The sequence below is a fragment of the Gekko japonicus genome, unplaced genomic scaffold, assembly GCF_001447785.1.
Source record: "Gekko japonicus isolate JY-2015 unplaced genomic scaffold, Gekko_japonicus_V1.1 scaffold2367, whole genome shotgun sequence".
Taxonomy (NCBI): domain Eukaryota; kingdom Metazoa; phylum Chordata; class Lepidosauria; order Squamata; family Gekkonidae; genus Gekko; species Gekko japonicus.
The window spans coordinates 68,355-92,130 of NW_015176046.1; the positions used below are offsets into that span (position 1 = coordinate 68,355).

The following is a 23,776-nucleotide window of genomic DNA, read 5'->3' on the forward strand; positions in this document are numbered from 1 at the left end:
CTTTTCCCCTGAGGCTCGTATTTCCTGCTCCTCTAGCAGGACTGATGGAAAAGCTCTGCTGTAAGTGTAATGCCTGCACTTTTAGTCCCTCCGTATATTTAATTATAGTCTTGAATATATATTGCTTTAAAAAAACAAAAAAAACAGCAACCATGACCCTTCTGACCTGGCGTAGTGGATAGGGCTCCGTTACGAGCCGCAGAACAAATCGGGGTTTCGAGAAATAAAAAAGAGCTGCCGAGCGAAGGTGATCTTCAAAAATATGGAGAGGTCACCTTTGAAACCACCGAGGGGAAGAGCCGTTCTGAAGCGACGCTTAAATTGTAAGAGGACATGCGTAAGACAGCATCCTTTTATATCAAGGGATGAGCGAGTGCCCCCGTTTCACCTCTTCTTATATTATCTTTTCGTCAACAGTTGTGGCCCTCTGCTTTCGGCTGTTAGTTTTATAGGTTCGTTTGTATTGCGTACGTGCGCCCCGCCGTCCTTATACACAATTGACACAGTGTTTATATGTGCGTCGTAGCCATTTATATGTATGATATACCGACAAGGCTGATTTATTGATGCAGAAATAACGTTGAAAAATGTGTACATTTTACGGGGGAGGGGGATTTGCTGCTAGGAGACAGAAAAACAGCAGGAAAAAAAAGAGTCACGGGTTCATTTTGTATAGAAGAACAGATGTCAGGTTTTGCAGGTCAAAGCAGCAAGGATCGGGAATTCAAAGGTCATCCCTCCTTAGATCCATTTGGAACAACATGCAAGTTTTTGGACTTTCTTCTTCCAGACTGATCCGGGCCACTTTCCTAGGCCTTCTAGTACCGATAACACACCAAAATGTGCCAGAGAGGGAAGCAGTGATCCAGGGAAGAAGTGACAGAATCATAGAATCACAGAGTCGGAAGGGGCCATAGAGGTCATCTAGTCCAACCCCCTGCTCAATGCAGGATCAGCCGAGAACATCCCTGACAAGTGTTTGTCCAGACTGCCAGGGTCCTGACAAGCAAGACTTTGACAGTCATCTAGCCAGACTGGATGCCCTTTGTCCTTGAACACACATGAAGCTGCTTTATACGGAATCAAACCACTGGCCTATCGACGTCAGTACACAGATAGGCAGCGGCTCCCCAGGGTCTCAAGCAGAGACCTCCTGCCTGGTCCTTCTTAACTCCAGATGCCGGGGATTGAACCTGGGACCTTGTGCATTCGAGGCAGATGCTCTACCACTGAGCCATGGCCTTTCCCGAATTGCCAATGAAAGGTCAGGGAGAAAGCAGGTGCTGTGCCTCACTAGGGTCCATTTTTCATCATCAGTTTGGGAGACACACGCTGGCTTCCACAGAGCACACTGAATGATGCCTATTTAAATTCACTGAAATCAATGGTTACAACTGCAACTGTCATTACAGGGCGATGGAAGGAAGTGGGGCAAGAAATTCCAAAAGCGCAGCCGCTACTAGCACAGGAGACCTTTGTGAAAGCTCTTCTGTACATTTCAAAAGGATATTCCTCGAGAGGTGCCCCGACTTGGATAGCCCAGGCAAGCCTGATCTCGTCAGATCTCAGAAGCGAAGCAGGGCCGACCCTGGCAAGTAATTGGAAAGGAGACCTCCAAGGAATACCAGGGCCATGGTGCAGAGGCAGGCAGTAGCAAGCTGCCTCTCTGAAACGTCCTAGCCCCACTAGGGGTCGCCGGAAGTCACCATGACTTCCAGGCTCACAAGCATGTGTGTGTGTGTGCGCGCACACACACACACACACACACACACAAAACACTCACAAAAAGGGGGTCAACTGCAAATCCATTAAAGGTAAAGGTTTCCTTGCTCAAAAGCCAGTCGAGACCAACTCTAGGGGTGCGGTGCTCATCTCCGTTTCAAAGCCGAAGAGCCAGCGCTGTCCAAAGACGTTTCCGTGGTCATGTGGCTGGCATGACTAAACACCAAGGCGGCTGGAACGCTGTGACCTTCCTACCGAAGCGGTACCTATTTATCTACTTGCAATTCCTCGCTTTCGAACTGCTAGGTTGGAAGGAGCTGGAACTAGAGGCGGGAGCTCACTCCGTCATACGGCACACTCGGGTCTTGAACTGCTGAACTACCGACCTTCCACAGCCTGCAGTTCAGCATCTCAACCACATGAGCCACCGCAGCAAATCCATTAAGACTACTCTATTTTTCAGCCATTGCATCAGACAACCTGTTTTGAAAACTCTGCCATTTAAACATCTGCCATAGCATAAAGGGTGGTGCCAAGGGTTGCCAGCCTCCAGGTGGTGGCTGGAGATCTCCTGGGATTACAACTGATCTCCAAGCTACAGAGATCAGTTGACCTGGAAATCTCCAGATATTTCCCAGCCCAGAACTGGCAATCTTTGTAGTGCCCAGGGCTTTTTTTGTAGAAAAACCCCAGCTGGAACTCATTAGCATAATAGGCCACACCCAACAGCAGAAACTCATTAGCATATTAGACCACACCCTGACAGTGTGGCTCATTAGCATACTGGGCCACACCCCCATGCCTTCCCTTGGCTTACCCGGGCGCCCTGCACCCCCTTGAAGGGAAGGCAGTTTAAACAGGCTGGGGAAGGCACGGGGAGGCATTTAAATACCTCCCCAATCCTTCCAGGGCCCCCTTGGCTCACCTGCCTTGGAGTCGCCGGGGGGTGTCGCTCTCCAGGCCTTCCCTCTGTAGCCACGCACATGCAGAGGTTTTGGCTGTAGTGGGCATGGCCTACTATGAAGCCAGCCGGAACTCCATTCCTGTGCGTTCCTGCCCAAAAATAGCCCTAGCGCCTATATTTCACACTTGGCTTCTCCTTATTTTACTGGGAATTCCAGGGCAGCAGAGAAACGAAGAAAGCCCAAGGCTTGGGGAAGGTGACATCCAAGAGGAAAGACCTCTTTTCTATCCCTGCACAGTGGTGCAAGGCACCCGTAAGCACTGGTTTTGAAACTGGGGGGAGCCTGCCGTTTCTTGGAAATTAACAGACACTCCTCCTGAGAATATCAATAACGGCCAATTAGCTACTCTGAAAGGTATCCTGCCTACCACTCATGACCTTCCCCAGCAGGGGAGTGCTGAAATGTGGATGAGGTCTCCATGCCACACATCAGGCTGGCCATTGCCTCTTGGGAACTGAGCGTGCCCCTGGAACTCAACTCAGAATCCCCAAGGCGGCCATACAGAAGAAGAAGAGAAGAGATTGGATTTATACCCCGCCCTCCACTCGGAGTCTCAGAGCGGCTTACCATCTCCTTTCCCTTCCCCTCCCCACAACAGATACCCTGTGAGGTAGGTGGGGCTGAGAGAGCTCTTTTGAGAACTGCCATTGAGAGAGCAGCTCTGAAAGGACTTGTGACTGACCCAAGGTCACACCAGCAACTGCATGTGGAGAAGTGGGGAATCAAACCCGGTTCTCCCAGATTAGAGTCCATGCTCCTAACCACTACACTACAGAAGAACCAGGATGATTAGGGGGTTGGAGCACCTTCCTATGAGGAGAGCCTAAAGAGTCTGGGACTTTTCACTTTAGGGAAGAGATGAGTAAGGGGGGCATGATAGGGGTCTATCAAATTATGCACAGGGGGGAGAGAGTTGACAAAGAGAACTCTTTCTCCCTCTCCCAAAATACTAGGAGGGCATCCAATGAAGCAGGAGATTCAGGACGGACAAAAGGAATTACCTCTTTATGAAGAGAGTGATTAAAATGTGGGATTTGCTGCCAGAGGATGTAGTGATGGCCACAGGCAGGGACAGCTTTGAAAAGGGATTAGACAGAATCATAGAGGAGAGGTCTATCAGTGGCTACCAGACTTAGTCACTAAAGGGAACCTCCACATTCAGGGGCACTCTGTGGACCAGTGCCAGGAGGCAACTTCAGGGGACGACGTTGGCCTCTATGCCCTGCTGTTGGACCTCCAGAGGAACTGGTTGGCCACCATGTGAGACAGGATGCTGGACTTCAAGATGGACCACTGGTCTGATCCAGCAGGGCTCTTGTGTTCCTACAGGGTTTCTTCTGCAAACTGGGTGATGGGGAAAGCGTCTCCCCAAGGATGGGCATTTCGGAGACGGCAGCCACGAGCCAAAGCTTCTGCATCATTCCAAATGCACAGCCGAAATCAATTGCTTTCCACATCGCTACGCCGGCGATCGACAAGCTAAGGCTATGTCATGAATAACAGTGACCGAAGGGTCCTTTATTATTTCATTTTTTCCCCCAACGCACACAAATAAAGAGACAACATATAACAAATAGCACCTGTTCTTCATTGCTGGCACCGGTCGCTGTGTCTAGACATGTATGTAAAATATAAAAATATTGCCTCGTGTCTCATTCAGAATTTCATCACACATCGTTCCAATGGCAGGTACCACATTTTCGACCGATAGCCGGACTGATAAATGAGTCTTCTGGGAACAAACGCTTCAGCCCATGACATCTTCTCCTTCGCTGGGAAGCCATCCCACTGAATAGTTTGCTCTTAACACACCCCTTCTTTCTATATTTTATTTTTTATAAATGTATATAGTCCCTTGGACTGCAAGAAGATCAAATCAGTCAATCCTAAAAGAAATCAACCCTGACTTTTCCCTGGAAGGACAGATACTTAAGCTGAAGCTCAAATATGTTGGCCACCAAAGGAGAAGGGAGCACTCACTGGAGAAGACCCTGATGCTGGGAAAGACTGAAGGTCAAAGAAGACGGGGACGGCAAAGGATGAGATGGTTAGACAGTGTCATAGATGCAACGAACATGAAGTTGAGCAAACTTCAGAGGACGGCGGAAGACCGGAAGGCCTGGCATGATCTGGTCCATGGGGTCGCAAAGAGTCGGACTCGACTGTGCGACTGAACAACAAATATGCCACTTTTCCAGGCTAAGCATGCCTGAAGCAACTCACGGAAGATAATATATATATATATATAAACACAACAACTGTAGAACCACAACAAGTTAACAAACCTAAAACAACAACTGATAACAAACCTAAGAACCAGGGAGAAGATTACAACAGGAAGGCTATACAAAAAAGAGAAGAAGAAGAGATTGTATTTATACCCCACCCTTCACTACCAAAAGGTGTCTCAGAGCGGCTCACAAACCCCTCTCCTTTCCCCTCCCCACAACAGACACCCTGTGAGGTAGGTGGGGCTGAGAGAGCTCTTGACAGAAATGGCTCTTTTTCAAGAACAGCTCTTATGAGAACTACAGCTTGCCCAAGGTCATCCAGCCAGGTGCAAGTGGAGGAGTGGGGAATCAGACCCAGTTCTCCCAGATTAGAGTCCGCACACTTAACCACTACACCAAACTGGATGTATTCAATAGATGCCAGAAGACCAGGAAACAGGGTGAGGCCAATGAATCACTCAGGGGAATGAGTTACACCATGTGGGGTCCCATAACAAAGTACGCCTTGGATAGTCTTCTACAGTGGGGTTGTCAACCTTCAGGTGCTAACTGGAGATCTCCCACTATTACATTTGATCTTCAGATGACCGAGATCAGTTCACTGGAGAACATGGCTGCTTTGGAGCATGGATCCTATGGCATTATATCCTGCTGAGGTTGTCAACCAAAGCGCCTCTTTGGAGCTTGGTTGCCATGGAGAGGTGAGGGGGAGTGAACAGGAATGTATACTTTCATTTCTGGCCACTATATTGTTATCTGTCTGGTGTAGCCATGTAACCTTGAGACCCACACTGTCTTCAGGGGTCGTTTCGTAGAAAAAGAGCTAGGGGAACTCATTAGCATAACTCATTAGCATATGCCACACACCCTGACATCATGAGGCCCGGTGGTGGACCTGCAAGGCCGGCGGGAGTGCGAGGAAGCCTCGCCAAGGCCCTCCCTGGCCCCAGGCAGGCAGGGGTGGGGAGAGGCGGGGAGGAAGCAACTTACCCTCCCTCTTCTCCTGCCTCCTCCTGGCTGAATGAGGGCTGGAAGCGGGGCGGCCGGAAGCAGGGGGTGTGGCTTCATCGTGTGCCCCGCCCCCCACACCTCACCCGGGGGAACTGCGATCCCCTGCGTTCCCCCCCGAAATGACCCCTGACTGTCTTTAGTATTCTCTTTCCTCTGGGAACCTTTGGGCGTTAATTCGGCGGGCTTTTAGCTTAGATGCGATTGGCCAAGGGCCACTAATGTAGTTTGATTATACTATAATTGCTGGCTTCGCGCGCTTGGCCTCAATTCTAACAAAGAATGTTATGAGCAGGGGTCATTTTGTAGAAAAAGAGGTGCAGGAGCTCATTAGCATAACTCATTAGCATTACTTATTTGCGTATGCCACACCCCCTGACATCACCGGAAGTGTGTCAGAAGGCAACACCCACCGCTCAGGCTCCACTGGACTGTTTTGGATTGCTAGCTATGGGGGGGGGAGGTGCAGATCTGTCCTCGCAGAGGAGGGAGAGCTTGTACCTGAATAAAACTTGGTCTTAAAGGTGCCACTGGACTGTTTTGGACCGGGGGCGGGGGGGGGGCTCTGCAACCTACCTGGCTGCTTCTTGCTCTGACTGAGGGCTGCTGGGAGCAGGGGGTGGGGCTTGCTGCATGTGCCCGCCTCCTGGGCTCTTTACTGCCAGAGCTCCACTCCTGTGTGCTCCTGCAGGAAATGACCCCTGGTTATGAGTTTGGATCCTATCAATGTCTCGATAAACTTTAATTCTTTTGAATGACTGTTGTTGGGAACTGATTTCTCTAGGGGCTCTGACAGAGGTCACTCACCCCCCCCCAAATCCCACCCTCCCCAGGCTCCATCCCCCAAATCTCCAGGTTATTTCTCAGCCGTGAGCTGGCAACCCTATCCTATGAGCAGGACCAAATGAGGATATAAAAGACCCGTTCGGTAGACGAGAAACAACAAGGCCCCTGTGTGAGATGTCTCCCGTGATTCGTAATTTCTTTCCTTTAAACCAAAGCAAAACAAAGCCGTGCATTCTGAAGCTGATTGTTTTGTAGCAGCGGCTCTGGAAAGAATCAGATTGACACTGTGAAAAATCACATCAAGTCACCCGCTGTGGGCAAGTCTATGCATTAGGATCGCTGCCCAACATTACATTGAAGAAGAAGAGAAGAAGAGATTGGATTTATACCCCGCCCTTCACTTGGAGTCTCAGAGCGGCTTACAATCTCCTTTCCTTTCCCCTCCCCACAACAGGCACCCTGTGAGGTGGGTGGGCCTGAGAGAGTTCTTGACAGAAGCTGCTCTTTTTCAAGGACAGCTGTGCCAGAGCTTGTGAGTGACCCAAGGTCATCCAGCCTGGTGCAAGTGGAGGAGCGGAGAATCAAACCCGGTTCTCCCAGATTAGAGTCCGCGCACTTAACTACTACACCAAACTGGCCCTTTCTTGCAGTGAGCCTATGGAGAGTAGGTGTCACGCATGCAGGAAACCCCCAGGTAGGCAACCCTGATTGGGCTACATCTGTTTAAAGAGGCATACATGACTTGTGCGGGACAATCATACAGGAAACTCTCTGTCATTATTGCCCAAGTCCAGGCCACTATCAATATCAGTGGCAGCCAGGATTTTGTGATTTGTGCGGCAATGTTTTTTTTTTCTTCTGGTGGGGCTGCCATTGTTTGCTGCTTGGAGTGTGCGTGCACACCCCCTGCTTCTTCCCAAAAGTATTTAAATGGATGCTTTAAATGCTTCTGAGAAGCAGAGGTCATTTTGGGGGGGATCGCAGTTCCCCCAGGTGAGGTACGGGGGGCGGGGCACATGATGAAGCCCCGCCCCCTGCTTTCGGCCGCCCCGCTTCCGGCCCTCATTCAGCCAGGGGGACGCAGGAGAAGAGGGAGGGTAAGTTGCTTCCTCCCTGCCTCTCCTCACCCCTGCCTGCCTGGGGCCAGGGAGGGCCTTGGTGGGGCTTCCTTGCACTCCCGCCGGCCTTGCAGGTCCACCGCCGGGCCCCTCATGGGGCTCAGCAGTGGAGCTGCAAGGCCAGCGGTGGCGGCCGGGACCGTTGGGGGCAGGGTGTGTGGCCTTATGACACACTTCCGGTGATGTCAGGGGGTGTGGCCTTATGACACACTTCCGGTGATGTCAGGGGGTGTGGCATATGCTAATGAGTTATGCTAATGAGTTCCCCTAGCTCTTTTTCTACGAAACAACCCCTGCTGAGAAGAAGTGGGGGGTGGCGTGCACCCCTCTCCCTTAAAGGGCCCTCCAGCTGATCAGGGGAAAGCACGTGCTCCCCACCGATCAGTTGAAGGGCCCTTTAAATCTTGCAGGAGGGGAGGGAGATGGGCATGCGCCACCCCCTGCTTCTTCTCAAAAGCATCCCTTTAAATCCCTTTAAATGCTTTTGGGAAGAAGGGGGACCTTTCAGGAGCGGGGGGACCTTTAAGGAAGGGGGCGGAGCACCCAATAGCCCCACCATAACTATGGGCCAGTCGACCTCTCTGCCAAAAAGACTTCCAAGGTGGCCCCACAGAGTTGCTGTGTTCTTGATTGGGAAGGGATGTAGGGGGGGGGGAGAAGGACAAAAAAGCCACACCCTAGACCAGAGGCGTCGAACTCATTCGTGATGAGGGCCGGATCTGACTTAAATGTCACTTTGTCGGGCCGGGCCATGCATGCCATAAAATGTCATGCCAGGTACCAGATATAAACTGTATAAAAGACAGCAGCTGGTAAGCTTAGAGTTGGTGTATTGTCACGGTAAGGCCTCATGGGCTGGGAGGGGGGGTGCAAAGGTAAACCCATATGGGCAGATTGGAGAGCCAGTGGTGCAGCGCTGGGCAGACGCTCCTACGCTGCTTGACTGCTGCAGATGAGGTTGTTCTGCTGTGCTGAAGCCACAATCAGAGTGCTCTATCCTCTCCCCCCCCCCCAAGCAGTCTCCTGTTCCCTCCCTTGCACTAGTTGCTCGCGGGCTGCATGAGATCCCTGGATGGGCTGGTTCTGGCCCCTGGGCCTTATGTTTGACACCCGTGCCTTAGACCTTTGACTGGTAGAAAGCTGGATTGTGACTCTCTCCCCGCAAGAAGTCCCCCCCGCCTAGCTCAAATGGCTCATTCTCTGAAGTTCCAGGGCAGCCAGGGAAGCCTCCATCCTGGCGGAGTAAGGGCACATGGACCTCCTGATGGCACTGGTATTTCTGGCCACTGTGTGATACAGAGTGTTGGACTGGATGGGCCTTTGGCCTGATCCAACATTGGCTTCTTCTCTTATGTTCTTATCGGTTAACTCTTTTCTCCTCTGCTCTGTTTCCAGCTCAAATCCATTCTCCCCAAGCTGCTTTTTTCACCTACAGTGGGGAAGGTTGCAGGAGTTGTGTATCTTCCCCCTTGCCTCCCCCACCCAGGCAGGCCTGTGGCTAGAGTGGGGCATTTTGGGGCCCTGCTCCCCTAATGAAAAGCCCCGCCTCACAAATAGCCATGCCAGAAACCTTATTTTTTACCATGACCTAGGTGGTACTGGGCTAGCAGAAAGAGGGGTTGTTGGAGATGTACTGAAGGTATCCTCCTAAGCTTTCTTGCCCTGTGGAAGGGAACTCAAAAGGCATTTAAATGCCTTCTGAACACAATTAAAAACCTGAGTTTTTCCCCTAGGAACTGATGCTCTCCCTGCCCTGTCCCTTGAAAGGAAAGGCTAGAAGGAGGAGGAGGAGGAGGAGGAGGAGGAGATTGGATTTATACCCCGTCTGTTAAGTCGCTCGCTTAACAAAGAAGTCGGAGAGTGATTCAGCAAGAACACAACTTTATTCTTCAACTCGAACACAACTCCAACACGGATCAACATCTGATAGCCAGAACAGAACAGTTCAGCTTTTACATTGCAGTTGTCCTGCTTTTAAACTCTCCCGGCTAATGTAGCCACACCCACTGTACAATTACCAACCAATACGGTTGTTCATATAAGGACCAATCACGGACGTTCCCGCTCAGGGAGCTTGCTGTAAGGTGATTGGCTAGGTGCTTCCTGGCTAGCAATGCGATTGGATGGATTTGCATCCTAGCCCAGGACGAAGCTCAACATAGCAAGTCAATTAGATGTTTCACATACATCATGCATTCAATGGCAGCTATTGAATACATTACACCGTCCTTCACGCGGAGTCTCAGAGCGGCTTACAAACTCCTTTCCCTTCTCCTCCCCACAACAGACACCCTGTGAGGTAGGTGGGGCTGAGAGAGCTCTTTTCCAGAGCCGTCCTTGAGGGAACAGCTCTGACAGAACTCTGGCTTGCCCAAGGTCATCCAGCAGCTACAAAAAGAGCCCTGACTGATGAGCCTCCCTGTAGAATGGGCAGCTGAAGAACATATGCTCTACCGATTCAACCTCGCTTAAAAGGCACGGGCATAGCCTTTCAGAGTAGGAGTTTTTTTTTATTGTACCTGCCTTGAATAACCGCAGATGGAAGGGCAGAACATCTAGCTAGGGCAAATGCCCTTCTAGAATTCTTTCCCTCCACTGAAGTCAAATATATTGCCGGCTCAGCTCTGTGTCTCTATGACTTCTTCTATTCCTATCCACATTCCTCGAGTGAACGGCACTGTGCTACAAAACAAAGTTCTTCCAACTTGCTGTCCCAGCCCTCTCCAGTAATCTAAAAATCAGAATGGTAGGAATAAATGGAAATTGAAATGGAATGTGGCCTCTGGCCATGCCAAACACGCTGCTCTCTGACTTTTTGCCACACAGTTTGGATCTCTATCTGCTGTTGGACTATATTTGGCGTCTCTTCCGTATGTTCTATATTTCCCGGGTATCAGTGGCAGTCTGCTGTTGAGTGCTGGCTTTGGAGGCCGGCCACTGGTCTCGCGGCTGGTGCTGTCTCAGCCACTGGACGCGCTCGCCCATCTTGCAAATGCCCTCGTTGACAACCTGCTTTCCTCTTCTGTACTCCAGGCTTCGAGCTGTCTGTCAAAATCCACTTGAGCGAGCGTCCAAATGAGGGGACGGCCACATCCAAAATGCTGCATGGACATCTGCCTCCAAATGCAAAGATGATCACCACCATGTTTCTGGAGTTATCGAGCCCAGCTTGGTCCCAAAAGGAGTCTTTCCTTGAAGGTTCTCTCTTCGCAGTAAAGAAACTCTTGAAAGCAGCTGTTATGGACGGAATTAGTGGCAATTCAGCTGTTGGGTGGCGAACTGTGAACTGTGATTTCATTGTGTTTGCTCTTTCCATCATATCCAAGGATAAGCAACATTGGTGGGCTGGCTCGGTGGAACGCTACAGCAACTCCTCACTAGGGGCGGATTAACGGTTAAGCAGACTAAGCCCGTGCTTAGGGCACCAGGGCCAAAGGGGGCGCCACAAAGGGTGGGGGGGGGAAGAATGAAGATTTGTAAAAGAAAAAAGATAAAAGATAAAACTAGTGCAAATTGATCATGGTGCACCCTAGGGTTATCTTCTATTGTTTCTTGGCGAGGTGTAGTGTCATAAAGGTAAAGGTAAAGGTTCCCTTGCTCGAAAGCCAGGTGAGTCCGACTCTAGGGTTGCGGTGCTCATCTCGGTTTCAAAGCTGAAGAGCCAGCGCTGTCCGAAGACAGTGTCATAGGCTATGTTTAAAAGTAAAATGCATGTGTTTAAAAGTAAAACAATGGAGCCAAATTCAGTTGTCAGTTGCTGCAACCTGCATTGTATATCTGGTCAGACAGGTCAACAACTAAAATGGACTGGGTCAGTGTGGAAAGGAGGGGGCCCCCAAGATTGGTCAGTGCTTAAAGCACCAGTGAGCCTTAATCCACCCCTGCTCCTCACTCACCTGCTCTGGAAGTGGCTGCCGGATATCCGGAGAAGAAACCCAGAACAAGGAGCTCAGAGCATCAGCTCCTGATGGGGCAATCCAGAGACTGAGCTGGCCTAGCCAGTTTGGTGTAGTGGTTAAGTGCATGGACTCTAGTCTGGGAGAACCGGGTTTGATTCCCCACTCCTCCACATGCAGCTGCTGGTGTGACCTTGGGTCAGTGACAAGTTCTCTCAGAGCTGTTCTTGAAAGAGCTCTCGCAGAGCTGTTCTCTCAAGCAGTTCTCTCAGAGCACTCTCAGCCCCACGGAAAGTCGTTTTGGTGTAGCGGTTAGGAGTGTGGACTCTAATCTGGAGGACTGGGTCTGATCCCCCACTCTTCCACATGCAGCTGCTGGTGTGACCTTGGGTCAGTGACAAGTTCTCTCAGAGCTGTTCTTGAAAGAGCTCTCGCAGAGCTGTTCTCTCAAGCAGTTCTCTCAGAGCACTCTCAGCCCCACGGAAAGTCGTTTTGGTGTAGCGGTTAGGAGTGTGGACTCTAATCTGGAGGACTGGGTCTGATCCCCCACTCTTCCACATGCAGCTGCTGGTGTGACCTTGGGTCAGTGACAAGTTCTCTCAGAGCTGTTCTTGAAAGAGCTCTCTCAGCCCCACCTACCTCACAGGGTGTCTGTTGTGGGGAGGGGAAGGGAAAGGAGATCGTAAGTCACTCTGAGACTCCGAGTGGAGGGTGGGGTATAAATCCAATTGCTTCTTCTTCATCATCTCTTCCACTCCCCAGGGGCTACTGAAAGACCCAGGGGGCTAGAGCTCTCTGGGCTGAGATAGTAGTGCATAACGCTAAAAGAGCTAGAACTTCTGGCTGCCAGACAATCTTAGGATCGCTTGGCTATTCCACACATAATGCCATATGATAATTATTAGCCCAGTCTGACTTCTGCACATTCGGAGGATACACCTCCTAGCCTTTCTCAACGGCAGCCCTCCCTGTTTTCCCCACGATTATTTATGGCTGTTTGCACAGGGCAGTCGATGAAGACAGATGCTTTATGCTTTATGGCGTCGGGAACAAATGGACAGGCCTCTGCCCCCAAGAAACCTGCCATCAAAGAGCGTTGTCAGTTAGATCCTGAAGGCACAGCAAATGCTGCTCCATCCAGGCTAGAAACATCTCTCTCTGCACAGGCAGCCAAGATTTCTGCCACACTTTTAACATCCTCCCAACCTTGTTCCAACACTTTCCATGCGACCCTCGTGAACCTTTCAGACAAAGCTCCACGCCAGGTTATACATTTCCCAGTAACGAAGACAAATGGTAATGTAGGATTCTGTGCTCCCGGCCTCTTGCCGCTAATGCGCTCTTGTTTACAACAAATGTGGGACGTTCTGACAATAATTTTTAAATGGCTGCTTTAGGGCCTGTTGGAGCCCTCCCGTGCCCTGCCCCTTAAAAGGGGGGGGGGGTTTGAAGGAAAAGGACAATATAAGAGACAGACCAGGTGGTGCGGTTCTAGTTTTGGAATATAGAGATTTCTCACAAAACAATGCCCCCCCCCCCAAACAACAATTGGAGTGTTTAATCTCGGCGATCTAATTTCTCTGTCCGTTTACCCACTTTTAAACATTCTCACCCCATCTTATTTCTTTCCCTTCTGCTTTCTCGGTAAGTCTCATCTCCCCCAGCCTCTGGGGCACACAAAAACACTGCCTTTGTTGCAAATCCCGAAGCTGCAGTTGGTGCAGAATGCTGCAGCCAGGCTCTTGGTGGGCCTCCCTGGGGGGGGGCACATCCAGCCTGTGCTGAAAGCGCTGCGGTGGCTGCCAATAGCGTACCGGATTCGCTTCAAAGTGCTGGTTCTTACCTTTAAAGCCCTTATGGCTGGGGTCTGACATACCTAAGGGACTGCCTTTCCCCATATGTAGCCCTAAGGGCACTACAGTCGGGGATGCAACATCTGCTGGTGACCCCAGGCCCCAAGGAGGCCAGGCTTGCTGCACCCAGGGCCAGGGCCTTTTAGGTGGTGGCTCCTAGCTGGTAGAATGAGCTCCCGGAGGAGGTCCGGGCCCTGCAGGACCTTACGCAGTTCCGCAGGGCCTGCAAGACGGAGCTCTTCCGCCAGGCTTTCGAGTAGGAGCCACTGCTACCACTACCACTACCATCACTACCACTACTACCAACTGGTTTGGGCAACAGCGGGGTGTGGAGAGGGCCCTGTGACGAGCGAGCCACAGCGTGGCGTGGAGCTGATACCACTGAACCACCCTCTTACTGAAGACTGATTTTGAAACATCCAGAGCACTTTGTAATATCGTAAATGATTGTTTGGTGTAGTAGTTAAGTGCGCGGACTCTAATCTGGGAGAACTGGGTTTGATTCCCCACTCCTCCACTTGCACCTGCTGATGTGACCTTGGGTCAGTCACAAGCTGTGGCACAGCTGTCCTTGAAAAAGAGCAGTTTCTGTCAAGAGTTCTCTCAGCCCCACCCACCTCACAGGGTGTCTGTTGTGGGGAGGGGAAGGGAAAGGAATTTGTAAGCCGCTCTGAGACTCCAAGTGAAGGGCGGGGTATAAATCCAATCTCTTCTCTTCTTCTTTTTAATTTTGTTTTTATGTTTTGGCATACGTGCCCTATTTGTGAGCCACCCTGAGCCCGCTTGCGGGGAGGGAGGGCTAGAAATTTAATGATAAATAAATACAATGATAAATAATACCAATCACGTGCTCCTTTTATTTAACCAGTTGGCTTGGCTTTCCCCTTTTTTCTTGCTCCCCCCCCCCCAAGAAGCAGTGATGCAAACGGTAAAAAAAAAAGCCCATTTCTAGAATAAGAATGAGCTGCATTGTGGCGCCGGTGGGGAAGGGAGAATCGTGGAATGTCAGCGTGAGGAGTATGCACAGATAGATACGTTTGGGGTGAATTATTTAAAGGAAGAACAGGCGCTGCATTCGGTGTCCTTGGGAATCCGGGAGAGGACAGGCTTTGGAGTGGAGAAGGCAGAAGAGCCCACGAGGAGAACAGCCCTACAGGGTTAACCAAGGAGCAGACGGGTGGACAGATACAGGACAAAGGCAGGAAAGCAGGGTAGATGGGGCTGCCAGCCTCCAGGTGGGGCCTGGGGAATCAATGCTCCCTCTAAGCTGTGGAGTCCTGTGAGCAAAAAGTCTACTTTGTGAGTTCCTGGTATTCAAGTTGTGAGACGGCGATTTGGCTACTGCATGAATCAGTTTGCCCCGGAGCCCTCCTTCCTGTGCTAAGACAGAAATGTGTGAGCCGGAGGCTAAAAAACTGTGAGCTAGCTCACACTAACTCAGCTTAGAGGGAACACTGCTAGGGACCTCCCACTTTTACAGCTGATCTCCAGCTGACAGAGAAAAATGGCTGGAGAAAAATGGCTGCTTGGAAGGGTGGGCTCTCTGGCATTGCACCATGCTGAGGCCCCTCCCCTCCCCAAACCCCACCCTCTCCTGGATCCACCCCCAACGTCTCCAGGTGTTTTCCAACCCAGACCTGGCAACCCTAGGGCCTGGAGATATCCCACTTTCACAACTGATCTCCAGCTGACAGAGATCAGTTCCCCTGGAGAAAAATGGCTGCTTTGAAGGGTGGACTCTGTGGCATTGTACCATGCTGAGGCCCCTCCCCTCCCCAAACCCCACCCTCTCCCGGATCCACCCCCAAAGTCTCCAGGTATTTTACAACCCAGACCTGGCGACCCTAAGTGTCGGCAAGGAAAGGCTGAGCAGGGAGGGGGAAGAATGAAGGATCTGCAGGGTTTTGCCGCTAGGTCACTTTCACACACAAGCTGAGTAATGTACTTTTTATCCTCTTTCGATACACTTTAGCTGTTGTCCGCAAGGGGCTTTTGCCATTTCACACAGTAAAATCCAGCTGCAAAACACCCTATATATTGGTTTCCATACAGGCACAGGCTTGCATGGTTTCCCCATTGCCGTGGCAGCTGCCATTACAGTAGTTTTGCAATGTACATTACATCAGTGGCAATAGGGCTTCCACACGACAGTCTTCCCCGACGTTTTCTTGCCCCAGTCCCCCAGCAGAGGCCATCCACCCTCCCCTGGCCATGGGGGATTGCCAAAAAATTGGCAATTGAATATCATATTTTTTAGCCTTTTGTTACCGTCCATGGGGTTTTCTTGGCGAAGATACTGGAGTGGGTTACACTGTGATCAATGCAACGAACATGAAATTATTTTTTAGCCTTTTGTTACTGCCCATGGGGTTTTCTTGACAAAGATACTGGAGTGGGTTACAGTGTTATCGATGCAATGGACAAGAGGGCCTGGCGTGATGTGGTCCATGGGGTTGCGAAGAGTCAGACTCAACTGTGCGACTGAACAACAACATAACAATATTTTTAAAAGTAAGTCTTTAGCCCCTTCGATTGTGGAGATATGCCTTTTGCCTTATATCTCTCAATGAAAGGGGCTAGAGCAGGGGACTCCAACGTGGTTCCCACAGGCCTGCCGACATCATTCCTAGCGCCCTCCAAGTGTTTTGAGAAAGTAACTTCTGATTGTCGATTGGAGATCTAATTATCTGTGTACACTGAAATAACATTTCAGTGGCAGCTACCACTACAGTGCTGGTTTTCTCTTTCTCACTTCTCTTTCCCAGGTTATTTGGGGGGGGGGGATACTCCTCTTGTCTCCTGCACTTGTGTTTGGCTCAGCCTCTCAGGGCAGCCATTTTGTGCTTCCCACGACAGCTGTGTTGTGGCTGCGCCCACTGCTTGTGTCCAAAAAGGCTGGGATAGAGACTTACTTTTTTTAAAAAAAGAAAGTTGTGAATTCAGAGAACCTGATAACTGATTGTTATAATGTTATATCTCTATGACTATACTCAGGCTGAGGTCACACGTGCAAGATAACACGTGGGGGAAGCGAGGCTATTTAGCCCGGAGGAAATTGACCCGCAGTTGCGCGATCGCATAGTTCTTTGATGCTGCGGGCGTAGCCCACTACTGCATGTTCAAACACAATCGCGAGGGAGTCGTGGGGTTGGGGTTTTTTTTGCTGTTTTCGATTTGCTTAAACGGAGGATCAATGAATTGCATCTCCACGCTGAGGGCTTCCTACGGCAGTATGCGATGATGCGCATACTGAGAAGGGGGGAAAAAACAACGTCACGGAGTCATGAAAGCATGCTGGGGCGATCACACAGAGGAAAGTCCATTTGTGGCCCGTAGCAACCTGTTTATTACTGGGCTTTCCCCAGTGTCTTTTTACTCCGCTTCTACTGCAGAGCGAAACGGGTTGCCGATGGGCACGGGACGCTGGGCGGATATTTCCATCGGATCACGCCCTTTAAATCCACCCGGCATTCATGCCTATGGCGCGGCTAATTGTGTGTGTGATCGCACCCTCAGTTTCTTAAAAAGCCCCCCAATGGTGGAGGAGGGAAATGGCCATTGTGAGGACAGGGGCAGGGGAAATGGCTGCCGCTGGGATTCAGGCTTTACTGTGGTCTCTCCCAAAGCATTGCAGCCAAGCAGGTTTGAGAAAGGTCAGGGAAACCGTGGGAGGTGTGCAAAGGCACCACAATTCCATGGGGAGCCAGGGAATAAAGCATGCTGCCCAACAGGGCTTTTTTTGTAGATAAAGACCAGCAGGAACTCATTAGCATAATAGGCCACACCCAACAACAGAAACTCATTAGCATATTAGACCACACTTATTGGCATATTAGACCACACCTCCATGTTACCAGAAGTGTGCTCATCCAGCCACACCCACCTTTCCCTTCTTATTCTGTTTACCTTGTTTGTTGTCAAAACCCAGGGCCTTTTTTTGTAGCAGGAACTCCTTTGCATGTTAGGCCACACACCCCTAATGTAGCCAATCCTAATGAGTTTCTGCTGTTGGGTGTGGCCTATTATGCTAATGAGTTCCTGCTGGGCGTGGCCAACTCGGGAGCCAGCCGGAACTCCGTTCCTGTGCGTTCCTGCCCAAAAATAGCCCTGCTGCCCAAGAGTATGGAAACCAGGCTAATAGCCTGTGTGTGAATGGCCACTCTAATTGCATCAAGAGTAGCTGGCCTGAGAAATCATATGGGAGGAAGGGATGACTTGTTGTTACTTTCTGAGCACCTGACTTCCTGGAAGGTTCCGCTCAGTCCTTTCTGCTTCTTGGCTGGAGCCACCCACAGTCCCTCCCCATCCTTTAGCCGTTCCTCTGAACAGAGTGAGGAAGAAATCCAGGCCTGATTCTCGGTTGCAGTTCAGAGAACCCTTACTCTATATGGCACAAATGGAGTACCATCCTCAGAACACTTCTCCTTCTGAACTCCTGATGTTGCATCTGCACTTCCCAAACCTAATCCGCATTTCCAGGGATGCCAAGAGAACCCAACAGGCAGGGCTATTTTTGGGCAGGTACGCACAGGAATGGAGTTCCAGCTGGCTCCCGAGTTGGCCACACCCGGCAGGAACTCATTAGCATAACAGGCCATACCCAACAGCAGAAACTCATTAGGATTGGCTACATTAGGGGTGTGTGGCCTAACATGCAAAGGAGTTCCTGCTACATGGGGCCATCCCGAAGAGAAGCTCGGCAGCCCCGGTCTACCCCCGTCCTTGGGCAACCTGGCGGGCCTATTATGCTAATGAGTTCCTGCTGGGCTTTTTCTACAAAAAGAGCCCTGCCAACAGGTATAGCTTCCGAAGTAGTTTCCGCAGTTCAGCTGGTTCAGACGATTGCCCGAAAGCAAGCTTTTGTCCACACACCAACAGATTTTCTTTACACCGGCAGCCCCCCACCCCAAACAATGGCTGGATGTACACAGTCTTGCAAAAACTGTCTTGTTTATTTCGTAAGGAGATTCATATACGAATGTTCATCCCTTCGAAAGAACGGGACATAGCTGGAAGCACATTCAGATTTGCATCGGAATGAACGTCCCAGTTGCACACACGTGCAGCTGCCCTACACTGGATCAGACCCTTGGTCCATCGTGGTCAGTATTGTCTACTCAGACTGGCAGCAGCTCTCCAGGGTCTCAGGCAAAGGTCTTTCACATCACCTACCACCTGGTCCTTTTTAAGTGGAGATGCTGGGGATTGAACCTGGGACCTCCTGCATGCTAAGCAGATGCTCTACCACTGAGCCACAGCCCCTACCCAATTACAATTGCAACTCCTCGTTTACAACTGCAGTTACTTTAAGCAAGGATACCTGAGACAACTCAAAATTGCCCTGGATACCTAAGACCAAGGAATAGCAAAGTGAAAACGCCCTGGAAACACAAGGGCAGGTTCTGTGAAGCCCAAGTGGTAATAACTGGCTTGAAATCATGCTGAGAATAAACTGCAAACTGGACCTGCTGGTAGAGTTGGCCTTCCTCAGCACTCCGGATTGTGTTGAGCCCTTTGTACAAATGCAGTAAAATATGTTTAGGAGCCCTGAACCTAGATGGCCCAGGCTAGCCCGATCTCTTCAGATCTTGAAAGCTAAGCAGGGTCAGCCCTGGCTAGTAGTTGGATGGGGAGACCTCCAATGAGAGCCAGTTTGGTGTAGTGGTTAGGAGCACAGACTCTAATCCGGGAGAACCTGGTTTGGTTCCCCACCCCTTCACAATGCGGCTGCTGGGTGACCTTGGGCATGCCACAGTTCTCTCAAGAGCAGTTCTTGGAAGAGCTCTCTCAGCCCCACCTACCTCACAGGGTGTCTGTTGTGAGAAGAAACAGGGAAGGAGATTGTGAGCCGCTCTGAGACTCCAAGTGAAGGGCGGGGTATCAATCCAATCTCTTCTAACTGTGACCCACCATCAGCCTGCTTGTGGGGAGGGCAGAATATAAATTGAATTAAATAAATAAGTAAGTAAGTAAGTCCAGTTCACCACACAGAGGCCCTAGGGACGCCAAATTAACATCTACCAGAACTAGGGCGTTCTCTCTGGCAGCACCAACATTATGGAATCAGCTCCCCCAGGAGATCCGTGCTCTCCGGGATCTTAGTCAGTTCCGGAGAGCGGTGAAGACGGAGTTATTCCGCCAAGCATTCAACAACCTAGATTGAGTGTGTCAGCACTTATAGTCGCCATTTTGTGTATATTATAATGTATAGTATAATCTGGATAAATTGTGATTTTAATGTATTGTATATTTTTTTAGATGTATTGTTTTATTGCTTTTATTGTTGTAAGCCGCCCTGAGCCACTTCGGTGGGAGGGCGGGGTAAAAATCAAATAAATAAATAAATAAGCGAAAACAAGCCCCCTCTGATCTTCTCTTGCCTTGAAAACTTCCCCCCACGATGTTTAGGAACGATACAACTTATCGCATCCTGAACAAGGGGAGGAGACGTCAGTCCATTTGGGCCATGGTGATTGGCGACCTGGGCATCAAGAGTTAACGCAGCACAATGGTTCAATTCACAAGTTGGTCTCCATGCAACACTGGCGCCGAGGAGCAATGTAAAGCAGCAGCTGTGCATTATGCGTAAACGGGCTTTTAGCAAAGCATAACACAACAGTACCTGCCTTTGATGCTTCATTCGACAGCTTTTTCATGTTTCATAACACTGGTGACAGATGTCACAGTTGGGCGTTATCGGGAGCACCAAAACTGAAGTAGGTTGGCATTATGAGCAGTATTCCCTCTAAGCTGAGTTAGTGTGAGCTAGCTCACAGTTTTTTAGCCTCTGGCTTCCACATTTTTGTCTTAGCTCAGGAAAGATGGCTCCAGAGCAAGCTAACTTATGCAGCTTCATTCGACAGCTTTTTCATGTTTCAGAACACTGGTGACAGATGTCACAGTTGGGCATTATCGGAAGCACCAAAACTGTAGTAGGTTGGCATTATGAGTTGCCAAAGTCATGAAGGAAATGAACTAGAATGCTGGAGAGTACAGAGACCACTTGTAAGTTTGCAAAGGTGACTTGTCCCCCCCCCTCCTCCCCCCCCCCGATCCGTTAGGCATACATTTTTCTGACTCAATTGCCCAGGAAAGCAAAGCAATATATCATGCCAAGGGGTATGACGAGCAACCAAGAATACCCATATCTCGTGGGAAGTTGGGTACTGTTGTGAATGGCAACCTCTGATCACCCTTCCTGGCAACTGTAGGTAAATGGAAAATGGGTCAACTTGTTCCAGCTGAGATCTAATTCTATCATTCTGCCTCGTAACATTCAAATCCCTCACAGATATTTCACAGTTCTGCTGCAACTGCTCCAGCCACCTTCCTAAAGTCCCACCGCCATAAATCCTGCTCAGAAAAGCCACAAAAACTGGCAAGGACTTTGTGTAGCATGAAGTAGCCACCGAGGAGAGGTATAACCGTCCTTTCCAGCACCTGGGATAAACCTAGCTGTGCTATAGAACAAGAAGATGTTCTGTTGAAGTGACACGATGTCTTAAAGAAGATGTCTAGAGGAGATATCGTTGAGACATAAGAGAAGCCAGCGTTGGCTGAGACCAATGGCCCCTCCAGTCCAACACTCTGTCACACAGTGGCCAAAAACACCAGGTGCCATCAGGAGGTCCAGCATTGGGGCGAGGACGCTAGAAGCCCTCCCACTGTTGTCCGTCCCCCCCCAGGCACCAAGAATACAGAACATCCCTTGCCCCAGACCAAGAGTTCCTGAGAGATCTGGGAGAGACAACTGAATCTCACACAGAAGATCTGCTCTTGACTAACGGGACAAGTCCAAAGCCATGGTTACTCTACAGAAAGTTTCTCTGAACCCATTGCCTATTCTTAGCATCAAGAGCACGGCAGACTCAGCCTTCCATGCAGGTCTCCTACCTCATGTCCTATTTAGGGCGACTAACCCCACAACTGGCCTTCCTGCGCTCTCAAAGTTCTCTTAACCCTAGTGTGCAAAGTGATGTCAGGTCGTGTCCAACTTATGATGACCCCGGAAAGGAGTTTTCAAGGCAAGGGAGAAGCAGAGGTGGTTTGCCATTGCCTTCCTCTGCAGAGCCTTCCTTGGTAGTCTCCACTGACCCTGCCTAGCTTCCCAGATCTGATGTGATCGGGCTATACCACGCCACGTTCCCTCCTCTTAATGCTTGTATGTGCGTCAAGCGCTGTCAAGTTGCATCTGCCTTATGACGATCCCAGCCAGGGGTTTCCAAGGCAAGTGAGAAGCATAGGTGGGTTGCCATGGCCTTCCTCTGCAGAGTCTTCCCTGGTAGTCTTGCCTTCCAAGTAGTGACCCTGCTGAGTTTCTGAGATCTGACAAGGCTGGGCTAGACCATGCCACCTTCCCTCGTCTTAACACTTAGGAGAACATAAAAGCAATTGTTCTGGACCAGATCAATGGTCATAACAACATAAGAGAACATAAGAGAAGCCAATGTTGGATCAGTTCAATGGCCCATCCAGTCCAACACTCTGTCACACAGTGGCCAAAAATACCAGGTGCCATCAGGAGTTCCAGCAGTGGGGACAGTACACTAGAAGCCCTCCCACTGTTGCCCCCACCAAGCACCAAGAATACAGAGCATCCCTTGCCCCAGACCAAGAGTTCCTATCTATACCTTGTGGCTATAGCCACTGATGGACCTCTGCCCCATATGTTTATCCAGTTCCCTCTTGAAGCCGTCAATGCTTGTAGCCACCGCCACCTCCTGGGGCAGTGAATTCCATGTGTTAATTGCATGGAATTCTAGTCTACATTCTACTTTCTAGTCTACTTTCCTGCTTCCCACAGAGGCCAACCAGATGCCCCTGAAAGATCTAAGCAGGCCTTGGAGACCAATGGCTTTGTTGCTATTGGTCCCTGTCTCTGGGCATTTAGTCATCCTGGGCAACAGTCACTAGTCATCATGGGTAACAGCCACTGATAGACCTGTTCTCCATGAATTTATTTATTTATTTATTAAATTGGATTTACTACGCTGCCGTTCCCTACAAGTAGGGCTCAGGGCAGCTTACAACAATTTGTATACAAGCATGTAAATCCTAAAAGAAACCAACCCTGACTGTTCCCTGGAAGGCCATATCCTGAAGCTGAAGCTTAAATACTTTGGCCACCAAAGGAGAAGGGAGCACTCACCGGAGAAGACCCTGATGCTGGGAAAGACTGAAGGTCGAAGAAGACGGGGACGGCAAAGGATGAGATGGTTGGACAGTGTCATCGATGCAACGGACATGAAATTGAGCAAACTCCAGAGGATGGCAGAAGACAGGAAGGCCTGGCGGGATCTAGTCCATGGGGTCGCGAAGAGTCGGACTTGACTGTGCGACTGAACAACAACAACAACAAAACAACCCTGCTCCAGCCCACAGCAATTGCTTCCTGGTTGTTGTCTAGGGTTCCCTGACTGTTCCCTGGAAGGCCAGATAATGAAACTGAAGCTCAAATACTTTGGCTACCAAAGGAGAAGGGAGCACTCACTGGAGAAGACCCTGATGCTGGGAAAGATTGAAGGTCAAAGAAGAAGGGGACGGCAAAGGATGAGATGGCTAGACAGTGTTACCGATGCAATGAACATGAAATTAAGCAAACTCTGGAGCACGACGGAAGACAGGAGGGCCTGGCGTGATGTGGTCCACGGGGTCGCGAAGAGTCAGACTCGACTGTGCAACTGAACAACAACAACAACAACAAACGTGCAACAACATATAAAACAATCCAGTCAATAAGAGTGAGTAAAAACAGGATATGTATCCTATATACGATGGCGGAAGGATCTCAACTCCCCAGCCACCCTAGGGGGAGGGGCCCTGAGGGATGGGGAATTGGAGGAGAGTGCCAGAAGAAGTCCTGTCGCTGCCCTCAGCCAAAAGCCCGGCGGAACATCTCTGCCTTACATGCCCTGCGGAAAGGTACCAACTCCCTCTTTTAATCCGCTTTTAAAACACACCCAAGTCAGTGACCATTACTGTGTTTTGTGGCAGTGCATTCAACGAGGTAATTACTCGCTGAGTGAATAAGTGCTTCCCTTTGTCTACCACCTGTCAGACTTCATTGGGTGCCCCAAGGTCTAGTATTATGGAAGAACAAGAGCAGAAGTTCCCCCTACCCAGTTTCTGATGCTGCTGCATCATTTTATGAACGTCCATCATACGCCCCTTAGTCATTTCCCCCCCTCTAAACCCCTC

The 23,776-nt window shown here is 50.2% G+C and overlaps 1 non-coding gene across 1 annotated transcript; it reads right to left on the bottom strand.

Moving 5' to 3' along the window:
- Nucleotides 1–18,769: 18,769 nt before the first annotated feature.
- TRNAA-AGC lies at nucleotides 18,770–18,841 on the bottom strand. Its single transcript has one exon. It is a non-coding gene; the product is annotated as a tRNA-Ala (tRNA).
- Nucleotides 18,842–23,776: the final 4,935 nt, after the last annotated feature.